Raw genomic sequence first — 13,909 nt, 5'->3', positions numbered from 1 at the left:
TAAATAATTAAACAACTGAGCGAGGAAATATCAAGAAAAATATACGTAAGGAACAAGAACTTGCGGAAAACTTTAATCCAGCCGTATATAACAAATAAAATCTTATACTTTGTAATTAGAAGGCTAATGAAGAGGCAGCAAACATGACCAAATCGCATACCTTGTTACAATGACGATGTTAAATACACTAATATCCCCGGCTTATCTCTCATTAAACGTTTCTCAACACTTACTTTAGAAGGCCGTCTCGATGTGAAGCATTTCATAGACCCAACATTTATATAGACATTTAAAGAAGCACAACATTGAAAGACACGCATATCCACAGGCTAAATATCACAGAACGCCTGAAATTATGACCACTCACAACTGCTACAATCACTCCTACCAAAAGCATGGAAAACATCTCAATTGTTCTAAGGCGCAATAAAAGTATAGTGACGTACCATCCTAGGGACACGTTACAGTCTTATACAGAAACTATAACACTTGATATTACCAACCTCCCTATATTGAAGAAAACCACTTAAATTGCATAACACGCTAGCAGAGATAGATGTACATAGATAGATGTACATAGAAACATTATACCGAACAACATCAATTTACAACACACACACTCACAGAAACGAAGATACTTTACGGAAATAAAATGTTTCACAAAATTATATAAAGACGCCCAAGCGTATATAAGTATCAAACAAAGACGATAACATAGACACACACACCTGATTAATCGATTACTTTCAAATGTAGAAGCATTATTTGGTTTTCTATCGCTTTATTGTATTTTGAAACGCTCAATTACAATGTTAGGTTTGCTAACACGTGAGACTCAAAGTAATATTAAAATATGATTTAACTTAGATAAATGTGTATCAGAAACGTTTGAGGTACAAAATATGTGGCATTTTCTAATTAAGCTAATCGTCGATTGCAATTTAAAATAATATTGCACCATCGAATAGCGTCACTTAACGATTTATGTAAAATAAAACATAAAAGAGAAAATTGCTTTGTGAAAAGATAACCAGTTTTTGATGTACGATATATATATATATATATATATATATATATATATATGTATATTCTGACTATATATTTGTGTACATATGCGTTATATGTACATGCAGTCATATATACATACATATATATATATACACATATATATACAAATATATTTATACAAAATGTGTATATACATATATATATATAACTATGTGTATTACTTTCTGTGTGTGTGTGTGTGTGTGTGTGTGTGTGTGTGTGTGTGTGTGTTTACATGTACACGAGAAAGTTTTAAGTGAAGGGTATTGTTACTATGTCATCTAGGATATGCATCAAAGCCGGGTTACTGGCAGCTTAAGCACTTAACGAATACAAAATTATGACGGCTTATTACAAGACAACAGACGGGTGATACACATGTCCTGTTAAGAATGGAATTTTCACCCAACATATTGTCAAAGATTATTCATTAACAATATTTGGGTGTAATAGTGTAGCTGCTGTGTGACCGATCTCGCAGCGCTGTAAAACTATATGTGACTTACGGGCCCTTACCTTTACGAAGGAAATCTTCAAGTTGGTGGAATACATTTTAATCACTTATGCTATCGCAAGCTGACTTGCTTGCTGTTATGTCACTAACCGGGATCTTTATTGTGAAAGGATAATTTTGGTTGACACGTTGTAATATCCCATTTGCGCAAGAGGCTGTGTTTATGAAGTACAGTTACTTCAAAAAGCTGCAATTCATTATGGCATTAATAACTATCTCTAGCCAACATCGAAATATTGAATAGATCAAGATAAATACTTTTATCGAAATTGGTCCTGCAAAGTAAATTGTTAATGGGGTGTCTGATGAAATAAGCAGAATTGCCAGATGAAATGTGCAGAGTTCCAATGACAACGTCAGAAACGTTTTCTTCGATCATTCTGTTAGAAAATCGTGTGGAATCTGCTGTTGGTGAGTAACCTTACTGACGTAAGTTGCATCTGACCTGTTTAGTGAGAACGGACTGAAAATAATGTTTTGTTTCCTGAGACCTAGGATGATCACTTCATTGCATTTGATGGCTGTCCAGTCCAGTGGCAAAAACAAGTGTAAATTCGTAAATGCATAACGTAAAGGCATTATCTGCATTCTACAAAAGTATTATAAAATATATCCCATTACATTCCAATTACCGATGAAAAAAACATTTTCTTTTTTGAAAGTTGTACATTATGTTGATGTGTGCGAGAAAATTGCATGGAAGATTATCAAAGTGGTTTCATAGTGGTAGATAGTGAAGATATATTACAAAGTGAAAAGCACACATATTTCAAACGTCATTTCTATTTGTCTCAAGTAGCATTAGAATGAATATTGCTAATGATGAAAGTATACTATTACAAAAGCGTACTTCATTCCTTTGATCTAACAAATGATCAAAGAATGTTATTATGTAACATGAGAATATTGATGTTGCTTAGTCATTTAGAAATACAGTAATAAAATATCAACATACATATCAAATTATGCTCCTTTGTATATCTCCAAGATATGTATGTGAGTGCAGACTTTTGGATAAAGACTTTTCATAGAACATAACATTTCAGCAAATATGTTAGTTCACAAATTTCGAATGCAAATATTATATATCAAACGGATACACGCATTGATATGTCTTTGCATAACTTTTTTAAGCCTTTAAGACAATTGCATTGTATAATTGAAAATGCAACTGCCGAACTAGCCTTTAAGAAAGATAACGATGGAAAAAGAATATTTAAATCAGTGCAAATATATGCCAAGTAAATCATATTTCATCAGACTGGGGTCTAACAAAATTTGGCATAAGGACATAAACCGGTATCTTTAATTTGTTATTGCTATTTTTCTTTCATCATTCAACATGTTGCATGTTCTGACTTCTGTGTATTTTCATTAAAAAAAACAAAACAGATATTATCTGAAGATAAACAAAATACGTTTGCTAGACACGTTCTTCCGCAGATCGTGTTTTACAGAGCTGCAGCCGTGGATCAAGTGTAGACGGTGATAGGGCAATGCAACGTCCTCTCTGGGCATCGACAAGAATCAACCGGCGAGTCGGTTCAGAAGGATTTTCGGACCGGGATCTATGAATAACTTGCAGTAAATCTTGGCCTGGCAGTGCTACCGGTGTGGGGGAGCATTGCCGGTTCGTGTTACGATCTACAGGCATGGAAGTGCTGGCAGCTCAGCTTGACCGAAATGAGCGGAGAGCGACGAGACTATTCTACGCCTCTCGTTTACGTCGAACTCCTGTCACGTGTAAGGCGGATCCGGTTATCGGCTGAGTACATTATGAGGATCACCACGCCGGTTCCCTTTGACCGGGATTATAGGATTATGAATATCGCCACGTCGTCTTCCTTTGACCGGGATACTGAAGATCGCCATGTCCCCTTCCTTTGGCCGCGATTAAGAAAATCGTCATGCTGCGTTCTTTTGGTCGGGAAGTGCAGGCAGTGTTTATTTTCCTGGAGGCCTTAGTGACAAAGGTTGTGTTGCAGAACAAATTGAAATGGCAGATGACAGATACGTTCTTCTTAGGTTAAGCCCTTGTCAACTTGAAAAGGAGGGTGATGGAAGAGAGGGAAGTGCTGCCTCCCAGCAATTATGTTAAAAGCTGGTTGCGAAAATGTTGCGAAAACGTTCTCAATGAACGGTTCTACACTTACCATACTTCTAAATGTTGAAGGATGTGGATTTGACACTTACACTAGATGTCAGATTCCCTGTGATATTGTGTTGTCCCTACGAGCAAATCTAGGACGCCTCAGTGTTTTGGGGAATTATTCATTGCTATAATTTTATATTGTGATTGTTTTTTTTTATATTTACACGCCTTTTATAATACCTTAACAATGTATTGTGCTGTACCGAACCCTTAGTGGTTAATAAAAAAAAAATGTTATTATTGTGGTTCATCTATTGACAGACACTTCATGTCGCTCAAGTAAGTTTGTTGTTATTTATATTGATACACGGTGCTATATATAGTACATTTCGTATTGTTACTCAGATGAACTAACCTAGACCTTAGAGAGCAGGTTAGGGTATCCTTCATATGTAGCCCTTAAGGGCTACATGTAACATACACACCCGACAATTTTCATTTACATAAGAAAGATGGCTAACCAGCACTCCTTTTTCACCGAAAAGGACAGCCAGTTATTTGCAGAGCAACATCGAAATTGTAAAAGTCAGTGGCAGCAGCAGCAGTAACAACATCAAGCACAGTAACAGTCACAACACAGCAATGTATGAAGTAACTTGCCGCTGCTATACATTTCAGTGCCCCCATCAAAACAAAAGACATTGTAGTTGTGTAGGCAGCTAAATAGTTGAATAATATCCTTTGTAAGAAAGATCATAGAGTAATCTTTCCTTTTCTAAGCTTTCTAGAAGCATCAATGTAATGAGACGTGATTCTTAATTAATCAAGAAGAAAGCGTTTCTCTTGGGAGTTTCTAGAACGCCTTGCGTTCCATTAATAAAAATAGATTGCTAACCCATCTTTTTGCTCCTTGGTCGATTAGACTTAGAGCCATCCACATCGTTTTTATATCCGTCTATTTGTCTACACCACCACTTAGCTGTTATTCTACATTTTCTATCTCTGAAATTTCTTGCATAGATTACTTCATTCAAGAAGCTTCTACAATGTAATTCCATGTATTATCATCGATAAAAGAAATAAAAAATATTTTTATGTAGTAAATATATAGATCTTGAATTTATTCTTCCATCTTTTTATAAACATTTGCAATAACATACATGGAGCCACGCCAACACATTGTACTAACTATATATTCCACTACAATATTTATTACAACAAAGAGCAACAACACTAGCGAGAACACTACCACATCTACCACCATGGCCAGGAGCAATAGGAAACCCACCACCATCACAAACATCATTAACGTAAAAAAGAAAAAAAATACATGAACAAGAGAAAGGTGTCATTGGAAAATGCTGGTAGCAGTTTCGCCGACGCTGCGCCCCAAATAAGTCAAGAAATTTTCACAACTGAAAATGAAGTCAAATGCGCAAAATGTATGTTGGAGTAATATGGGTGAAATATGGCACTGGATGTTCCTTGATCTGTCTAGCGAGAAACTAATTTGCGGACAATTCTATACAAATCTGGTAGAACAGGAAACAGAGCAGGCAACACACAAGCAAGCAGATATAAAAAATTACTGCGACCATTCTGCAAGAGCAAAACAAGAGCAAAAGCTAGGAACAGAAAATATGAAACTGTTGAAGTGAGATTCGCCTGAGATGAAGAGGTCCAAAAGCCTACAACAACCACCCAAACGATTGAAGAAATCCTCCTCACCTAGTTTACCTAGGTCAAAGGTTATTCAAAGTAAGAATATTAAATATACAACTATAAATCAACATCTGCTGGTTGGTGGCAGGATTTCTCTTCGGTGTATAAGTATCTAAGAAAATGTAGTATTCTGCACATACAGAAAATACAGAAGCAGAACTGATTAGGACAGGGCATGCAATTGTTAATAATGGCTGATCAAGAAGTGTTGAGGCGATATGGGGCTTCATAACCTTAGCAGTTGGCACAAAGCTTCACGTAGATGTTGAGGCGGCATTACTAGGAAATGACCCAAACAAGTACGGGGCGGGTGTCAAATAGAAAATTTTACGCCTATGAACACAAATTTCAAAACTTTGATCAGGTGTTAGCAAGAGGGTTGGCGCTTGTTGTCGATTGCTGATTGCGCAAACATGCGCTATCCCAAACATATCCATCTATGACAGCCTTCATCTCATGCAATATATCATAGACAGGGTAGGTACATAAGGTGGAACATGTAGGGCCCTGATCAATTTGCATCAATCTAAAGCCTTCAATACGGTCGACCACCAATACTTGGCAACCATTCCCACGGCGGCCAGTTGCGGTCCCGTTTTCTTTAGCTATGTCTTAAGTCTATAAAATTGTGCATAAAGTATGTTTTACTATAGATTATTATTAAAATATATTATTATCATTATCATTATCATCATTATTATTATCATTATCATTATTATTATTATTATCATTATTATTATTATTATTATTATTATCATTATTATTATATATAACAACTGCGTGAGTGCGTAGATATGGTTGTCAGATGCCTCAGTGTGTGTATCCGCTCAGCGCACGTGTGTGTTGGGGCTGTTCGTGTGAGTAAGCTGGTGGGTGGGACAGAGCTGATGCCATCAGTTCGTTTACGTGTACGATCCTGTTTGCTAAGGTCTGTGAACATACAGGTGCGTGTGCGCACTGTGTATGATTTACTGGGTGCGCGAATATGTGGGTGTACGTGTAAGCTGTGTATTAGCTGCATGTGTATCAATTGCTTGGATGTGTGTGTGCGTGTGTATGTGTGTGTGTGTGCGCGCGCGCAAATTTTGTTTAAATTTTAATACAGACAAATTTTAAAGTACTGCCCACACATCGCTGGTATCATAGCCTGTGTTCTGTGCAATGACAACCCGTCTTCAATGGTGACACGTTTAACTGCTTTTTAGGTAACCATTTAGTTACCAACATAATTCGACCTCAGCTAGTGTCCCACACATATACTATATTCTGTATTTTCTTTTTACATCGCTACTTCATCTTGCTGCTTTCGCCTAATGAGTCTATTAACTCCAAATTAAGTGACAGAGTACTGTTCATCGTTACCATTTCTAGTATTTATAGTCTACACCCGTATGAACCACTTACTCCGGTAATTTACGTGCAAAATATTGCACTTCTTGAATATTCGTAGCTCAGGTATGCTAGAAAGAAACTGTATGTAAATATTATGTAATTCATAGCGTGCTCTTCTTGTTGGGATTCAGACAAATGAGGTTTTCTTTGTAGCATATATGATCAAAATATATCATCCGAGAAAAAGAAAAGCATCTCTAAAACAGGAAAATGGCTGACCAATATGCATGTATGTATGTATAAATATAGGTCTAATTGTTACTTGTCTAACTCCGCGTAATGGGTGTATATATATATATATATATATATATATATATATATATATATATATATGTGTATATATACACACATGTATATATATACATACGTAATATATATTTATATCTGTATATATACGTATGTATCTATGTATGCATGTACGAATATATGTATGTATGCATGCCTATCTGTATTTATGTATACACACACACGCACTCACACATGCACACAGACACACACACACGTATGTAAGGGGAGAAGCGAATTTTTATATTGATGCATTTTCTCCGTGCAAAATATGCAAAATATGCAAAATTATTTCAGTCGGCAGATAAAAGCGATGTACCAGACTGGTTTGTACGAATTCATTTTAGCTTTATGTAAATAAAATAAACAACGCTTGTAATTGATGCATTTTGTGTAACCGGAGTGGATATCTAATCTTGTAAAAGAAATATTTGCTATTTTATGGGAATGAGATCGTCACGAGAGAACATGAAATATTTCCAAGACTTGCCATATGTTTTAACTCCGTCTGTACCAGAATCAACGAAGATGAGCTATAGCAAAGTGATAGTGATACGTTGATGGGATAGCAGCCACAGAGGTTGGAATTGTAGTAGCTGGAGGAGTAGAAGAAGGATGGTACGTGGATAAGCAGACACAGCTAAAGTGGCAGGAGGTGTAGTCGTAGGAGTAACAAAATCAACAGCAACAGAAGAAGTTGTGATAGTAGTAGCATTATCGAAAGCAGAAGTGGTAGCAACAGCTGCTGCAGTGTACTGGCAGTTACGTTAATTTTAATTTTTCGTGAAACAGGTAATTTTTGTTCCTCAATTGACAGTTTGAGTTAAGCTCCAACGGTGTTGTTTATTTTCCAATAATAACTGCCTAACAGTTGTGAGAAGCACCAGTTCTCTTGAAAAATGTAGGATTATGGAGTAATACAATGCAACATGATGATCATTGATGCAATGTTTTAGATCGCATGTCACCTCGAAAAGCGTTGACCGAAAGTTAAATATTTGCAACTGATAATAACGATATAAGGTGTAATAACATTGAATTTCTAGACATACACAAATATGTTTAGGTTACGCGCTTACAATTAACGTAGTATCTCTTTCGCTGTCACAAATTGGTTTACGTGCAAGTATTTCCTTGAAAGTTTTCTCAATTTGTTTAATTTGTCACTATTGAAAATTGCTATTAGTGAAAATAATGTCGTGTAATTTAAAAGAAGATTTATACGTCTTTCGCAATGTCTGGTGCATCTTACTTTCGAAATTTACAATTTTCGTAATATATGTGTTATATTTTGAGTAAGTAAAGACTCTGGCATCAAATAATACTTCTGGCAGAATTCCTCTCCTGGAAACCGTTGGAGGCATTTATTTTGGCATGCAAAATGTCTTCCTACTGCAATTACCGTTTTTAACATCGACCTTCTGAGAAGTTATTAGTAAAAAAAATTACTTCTCTCATACTTTGTTAGCATCTAAGGCGAAACTGTATGCGCACTGGCTCTATTTGGGTTTGCCAGCACCCAAATCGAAGGAGAAGAAAATAAAAAAATAGTGATGTTTACATGCATTAAGTATGACATCAGAGAAAAACATTCCAAGAAGTTTAATGTTGTTCTTTGGGAACATATTCGAGATAATATAAATGCTCTCTTATTTCTTAGATTTTGTTTACGTTTTGTGATAACCATAATTGAATGGATGCTGGCAGGTATTCAACAGACAAAATAACATAGTTATTTTATGAAGTGCGTTAGATTATCTACGTACTTACCTCTGAAATGGTAACATATAAAACACTGCTATGCATTGGTTGGGAAAAAATATATTTTGCATATATGCGTTGATTTATGAATATAAGGAAAAATACAAAGGCGATATACATTACTGATATGGAAACAAGAACGTTCAATTTTGTTTAGAATATCGAAACTGGTGATGAAGGTAGATAGAATTTGATTTTTTCAGTTCGGAATAACTTATGTATCATGCAAGTTTCCTATTAGTACAAGAATAATAATTGGCAAAATATGAGATAGTTACAATTTCTGTGGTAGGTGTGTGTTTGAAACTAATATAGAGTATTCATCATATTCTACACTATAACTTGTGTTACTCTAGTTTGAAAACTTTTGCATAAACTGCTCTGCATATCTATTGATGTTCTCTTAGAACGACACATGTCCTTGACAGAAGAAAGGCAATGTCATTCTCAGCAGTATTTGATCTCGGTATGCAGAAAAGATGTTAGTAATAAAAGTCACTATAAACAGATGCTGTCGTCGATTGCCCATTTGTTTTTTGTTTTTTCATATCAAAATAAGTCAAGTTGAATAGGTTCACATTAAATTTGATGTAAATTGAAGATGTGGAGCTCTAAACGCCTACTGCTGAGTTATTCAGACGAATACTTAATATTCGTTTATCTTCTCTTCTTAAAGAAAATATATACAGGGGAGGTTAAGAAGGTAATGCAATTATATTATTGATCCCACGATGACTTAACGTAATTCTCCTAGCGTCTAAGTACCGGCCTTGCGTACCATCTGGAAGGTATGGGATAATATATAAACTGAATGGAAAATCTGTGAAATACATGATTGTGTTTATTGATCCGTACCCTTGCATTTATCTTAAATATATCCGATTAAACTAAACTGTTTTCCGCTATCTTGATCTAATCCGCAGAACTCCATTATAGTGAATGATTTAAGAGCGAAAGAACAAACAGTATATTTCTTACATCTGGTGCAACGAAATAAGCCTAATTGATAATATATGTTTAGTTAATTTGATCCATTATTATAATTCAAAATGAACAATTTTACTGAAGACACTGGAATCTAATTTCACAAATTTTCTTTGAAATGCTGAAAACATAAGCAGAATATAAAAAAAAGAACAAACATAAAATATTAAATAAGTAACGATACATATACATTCTTGTGGGCACACATTTATTTCCAATATTGTGACAACTATGTTAATCGAAATAAATTAATAAGTTAAATATTGCTTCCGTAGCCATAGAACAGATATGATAAAATCTGAAGATTTGGAGTTAATAGTCTCGTTAGACGAAACTAGCAATACGAAGTAGCGATGTAAAAAGAAAATATAGAATATAGTGTTTGCAAGAGTTTTCATGGATGTGGATAGGTTGCATTCAATCGAGCGTTTAAAGCCAAGAAGAAATTTTGGATTGCGCGTGGACTTGCTTCGAGTCTTGTGTTCTTTTCTATCAATCTTTCTTTCTTCTTTAACTTCGTTATACACACGTTGCTTTTGGAAGTTCAGTCAACTTAACAAATTTTATTGGCAATGTGCCCGCCGCGCACCAAATTAACAATGGCGGGACGATTCTGATGTTCTATGATTTTCTATTGTCGAATGAGTTCGCTATTTCCCTGAAAAATAAAGAGCAATATTAGATTGTTAAGCAAGGTTTTGTCAAAAAATAAAATGTTAAACCCACTGAGTCATATGCTTAAAATTGGACTCAGCTTATCTGCAGGATCCTGTATTTCATGGAATTGCACTTACGCGCATGCGTTAAATGATAGGTGATATACAAAAAAAAACTTAGTTTAATTTTTTTTTTTAATTACACTTTTTCACAATTCAATTACCACCACCACCTTAGCTGCCCCCACCGCCTCCACATCAGCCGCCTCCTTATCCACCACCATCATCATCTCTTTTTCTCAAACTCCCTCCATCCCTCTCTCTCTATATTTCTGCCTTTCTTTAACCTCGCCATCAGAACATCACCCCTCTGCTATATCATCACTAACTTCAACTAACTTTTAACCACATAATAAATATTACGTTCCCTACTTCATGTCTCCCTCTTTCTGTATCAGTCTTCACCTTATCCTCTTTTTCTCTCTACTTTTTTCTTTATCTTTTCTTTCCCTTCAACTTATCTCGTGAAAGCGTTACAATTACATTCCCTCTACGTCACGTTCTGTACGCACACAATATATATATATAATCGAACTCGGAATCTTGGGTTTAGTAACCTGCGTTTTTAACCACTACGCCATATGCCTGAATAATAATAATAATAATAATAATAATAATAATAATAATAATAATAATAAAAACATTAAAAAAATACCTTAGGAATGAGAACCCAGGTTCGGAATTTTCCCCAAAACACCTCATGAAGGCTGGAGGTTATATCAGCCGTAACTTTGTGTTAATAACAAACAAGATGAGGACAAATATCCGTCGAATGTAAATAATGTACATAATTCCTCATCTCTTAAATATAGAACTGTATACGAGGAGTTGCTGAAAGGTTCTTGGTTTGAAGGGTTTTGCAAAATGCCTGGTTGGACGACCAACCTTCCGAGTTCCTTTACAGATATTTAAAAAACTGAAGGACGAATGAAGTACGTGAGGGGAATATGTTTGATAAAATCATAAATTATTCTACTGTTTTCGTTTAGCCAAAGCCGAGAGCTTTTCAGCGTCCCTTCGTATATGTATGTATCAATATATGTGTGTATGTGTGCGTGCGTGTGTATTGTATACATGTAGGGATATTTGTATAAAAGTAAATACATACACGCATAATACTTACATACATACATTACTGGCTACTTTAGTAAACCGATCCAACGTCCATATCTGGACGTTTACACTGTCCTTCTGACACTCTGCCATTCTATCCTCTGGTCAATCTATCAAATACGAAAAAAAAGTAGTAAATTATTTCGTCACATTTAACACGCTAATTTAAAATGGCGTCTAACATCCCAAATGTGTCTTCTTCCTGGATTTCTCTCAAAATTAATTTTCCTCGCTGCTCAAGTGAAAGAAACCTTTTCTGACATGATGCATATCTTGGCACTGACTAGAGATATTTACACGCAACAAATCACACTTTAAAACACATATGCTCACATAAAGCAAAATCCTAAATGCATAATACTTTCTCAGCTACACAAATGTGTTTTTTAATCCTGTCACATACATAAATATGGACTCAATATAAACTTTCCTACAAACAAGGCTTGCACATACACACACACACAAACACACACAAATATACGTCTGACACTCTGGAGTAGACCAATAACGTACAATCAACGTATACTTTGGACCGGCCCCTAGGCGCTAAACGCTCGTAGGGTTGGTGTTCTCTTTGTACTCAACCGGAATATCCTATCTGATAGTTATCAATCATAGGCGATGACTACAAGTTTATCCAACACTACATAGTGTATATCTTTTCAAGTCCCCGATTCTATCTGAATATTTATCATACGTACATACACACGTGTATGCATATGCATATATTATATATATATATATATATATATAAGAGAGACAGACAGACAGAGAGGTGTACGAGGGAGAGTCAAAAATTATAAGCACTTGTTTTTTTCATTGTATTTCTACATAAGCAGGGAATAAACAAGTACGTCATTTTTCGATATAGTCCTTCCTTTTCGATGCATTCGGTCCAAGGGCTCACAAGCTTGCATATACCTAACAAGAAGAATGCTTTCACTTGGTCATGCAACCATCTATGCATCGCTCCTGAACATCTTCATCCGTGAGAATTCGACGACCTCGTAAACTATCTTTGAACAATCGAAATATATGATAGTCAGAAGGGTAAATATCTAGGCTGTAGGCAGGGTGTCCCAGCACCTGAAAACTCAATCGGTTAATGGTTTCAATGATCTGAGCGGATGTGTGTGGGCGTGCATTGTCAGGCAACAACAAAACTTCTTCGCCAATGAGCTTCAGAGTTTGGTGCGAATTGTTGGCTTCAGTTTGTTGGCCAGCAAAGCACTGTATCTTGCACTGTTAATCATACACCTGTTTTCCAGAGAAATCAGATCGCTGCTCTTTGTTCTTCTTTGGTGCACATAGCAAGTGGAGCGGTCATGCTTACACAGTAAAGCTAGAAAAAAATGGGGTGATCAGGCTCAAACTTCGATCACTTTACCACGATATTACCAACTATAAGCACGCATTCACAGAAGGCAGTCTTACAACATTAAAGATTTGTCATGGTGAAAGTGCAGATACATATACTCACCCACAACAAGCCTACACGCTTTCATGCAACCACACTCGCATATCCACGATAAGACGGTAACCTCAAATACGAAATACCTCTGATCTCCTCAAATACAAAATAACTTATTCTAATTTTTTTTCTTATTTATGTACTTCCTCTTTTATCGTCTTTTTTTCGCTTACTTTTTTTAGATGCAAAACAGCTAAAATTACATTTTTTTTCCATTTATAAGCCTGAATATAAAATCAGTATTATTGTATTTGTTCTTGTTTTTTTTACCACGGTTTAATTGTTTTATTTTATTTTGAATTGCTCATATATACACACACTCACATACATAGATAGATACGCATATATACAGACAAATATACATATACACATACGATTACGTGCCTATATAATTATACGTTTGTGTGTTTGTATTTTTTATGTACGGTCATTGTATGTACAATTTGACGTTTCTGGGAGAATGAAGTCTTTCGAAGATTATCCGAGATATGTTTCCAGCAATGGACGTCTTTACTAAATGCGAAAAAGACCCTGTTCTGTCAGGAGTTATTTTCATGTATTGTTAGACGAAAACCGCTGACACAGAGGGACACAGAGGGACACAGAGGGAGCCAACAAAATCTCATTTAGTAATCATGTATAACGGAAGTTCGAAGACGTGGCAAGACGGGACGCAGCAGACGTTCTGACCGTATCCGCATGTCGGATTTTTGTGGACCGGTAGTCGTACATGTAGAAGCCGACATCCATATACTGAACGATGTATTGGTATATATATATATATATATATATATATATATATATATATATAT

The sequence above is a fragment of the Octopus bimaculoides genome, chromosome 9 (assembly GCF_001194135.2).
Source record: "Octopus bimaculoides isolate UCB-OBI-ISO-001 chromosome 9, ASM119413v2, whole genome shotgun sequence".
Classification (NCBI taxonomy): Eukaryota; Metazoa; Mollusca; class Cephalopoda; order Octopoda; family Octopodidae; genus Octopus; species Octopus bimaculoides.
This window is presented reverse-complemented; position numbering follows the sequence as displayed.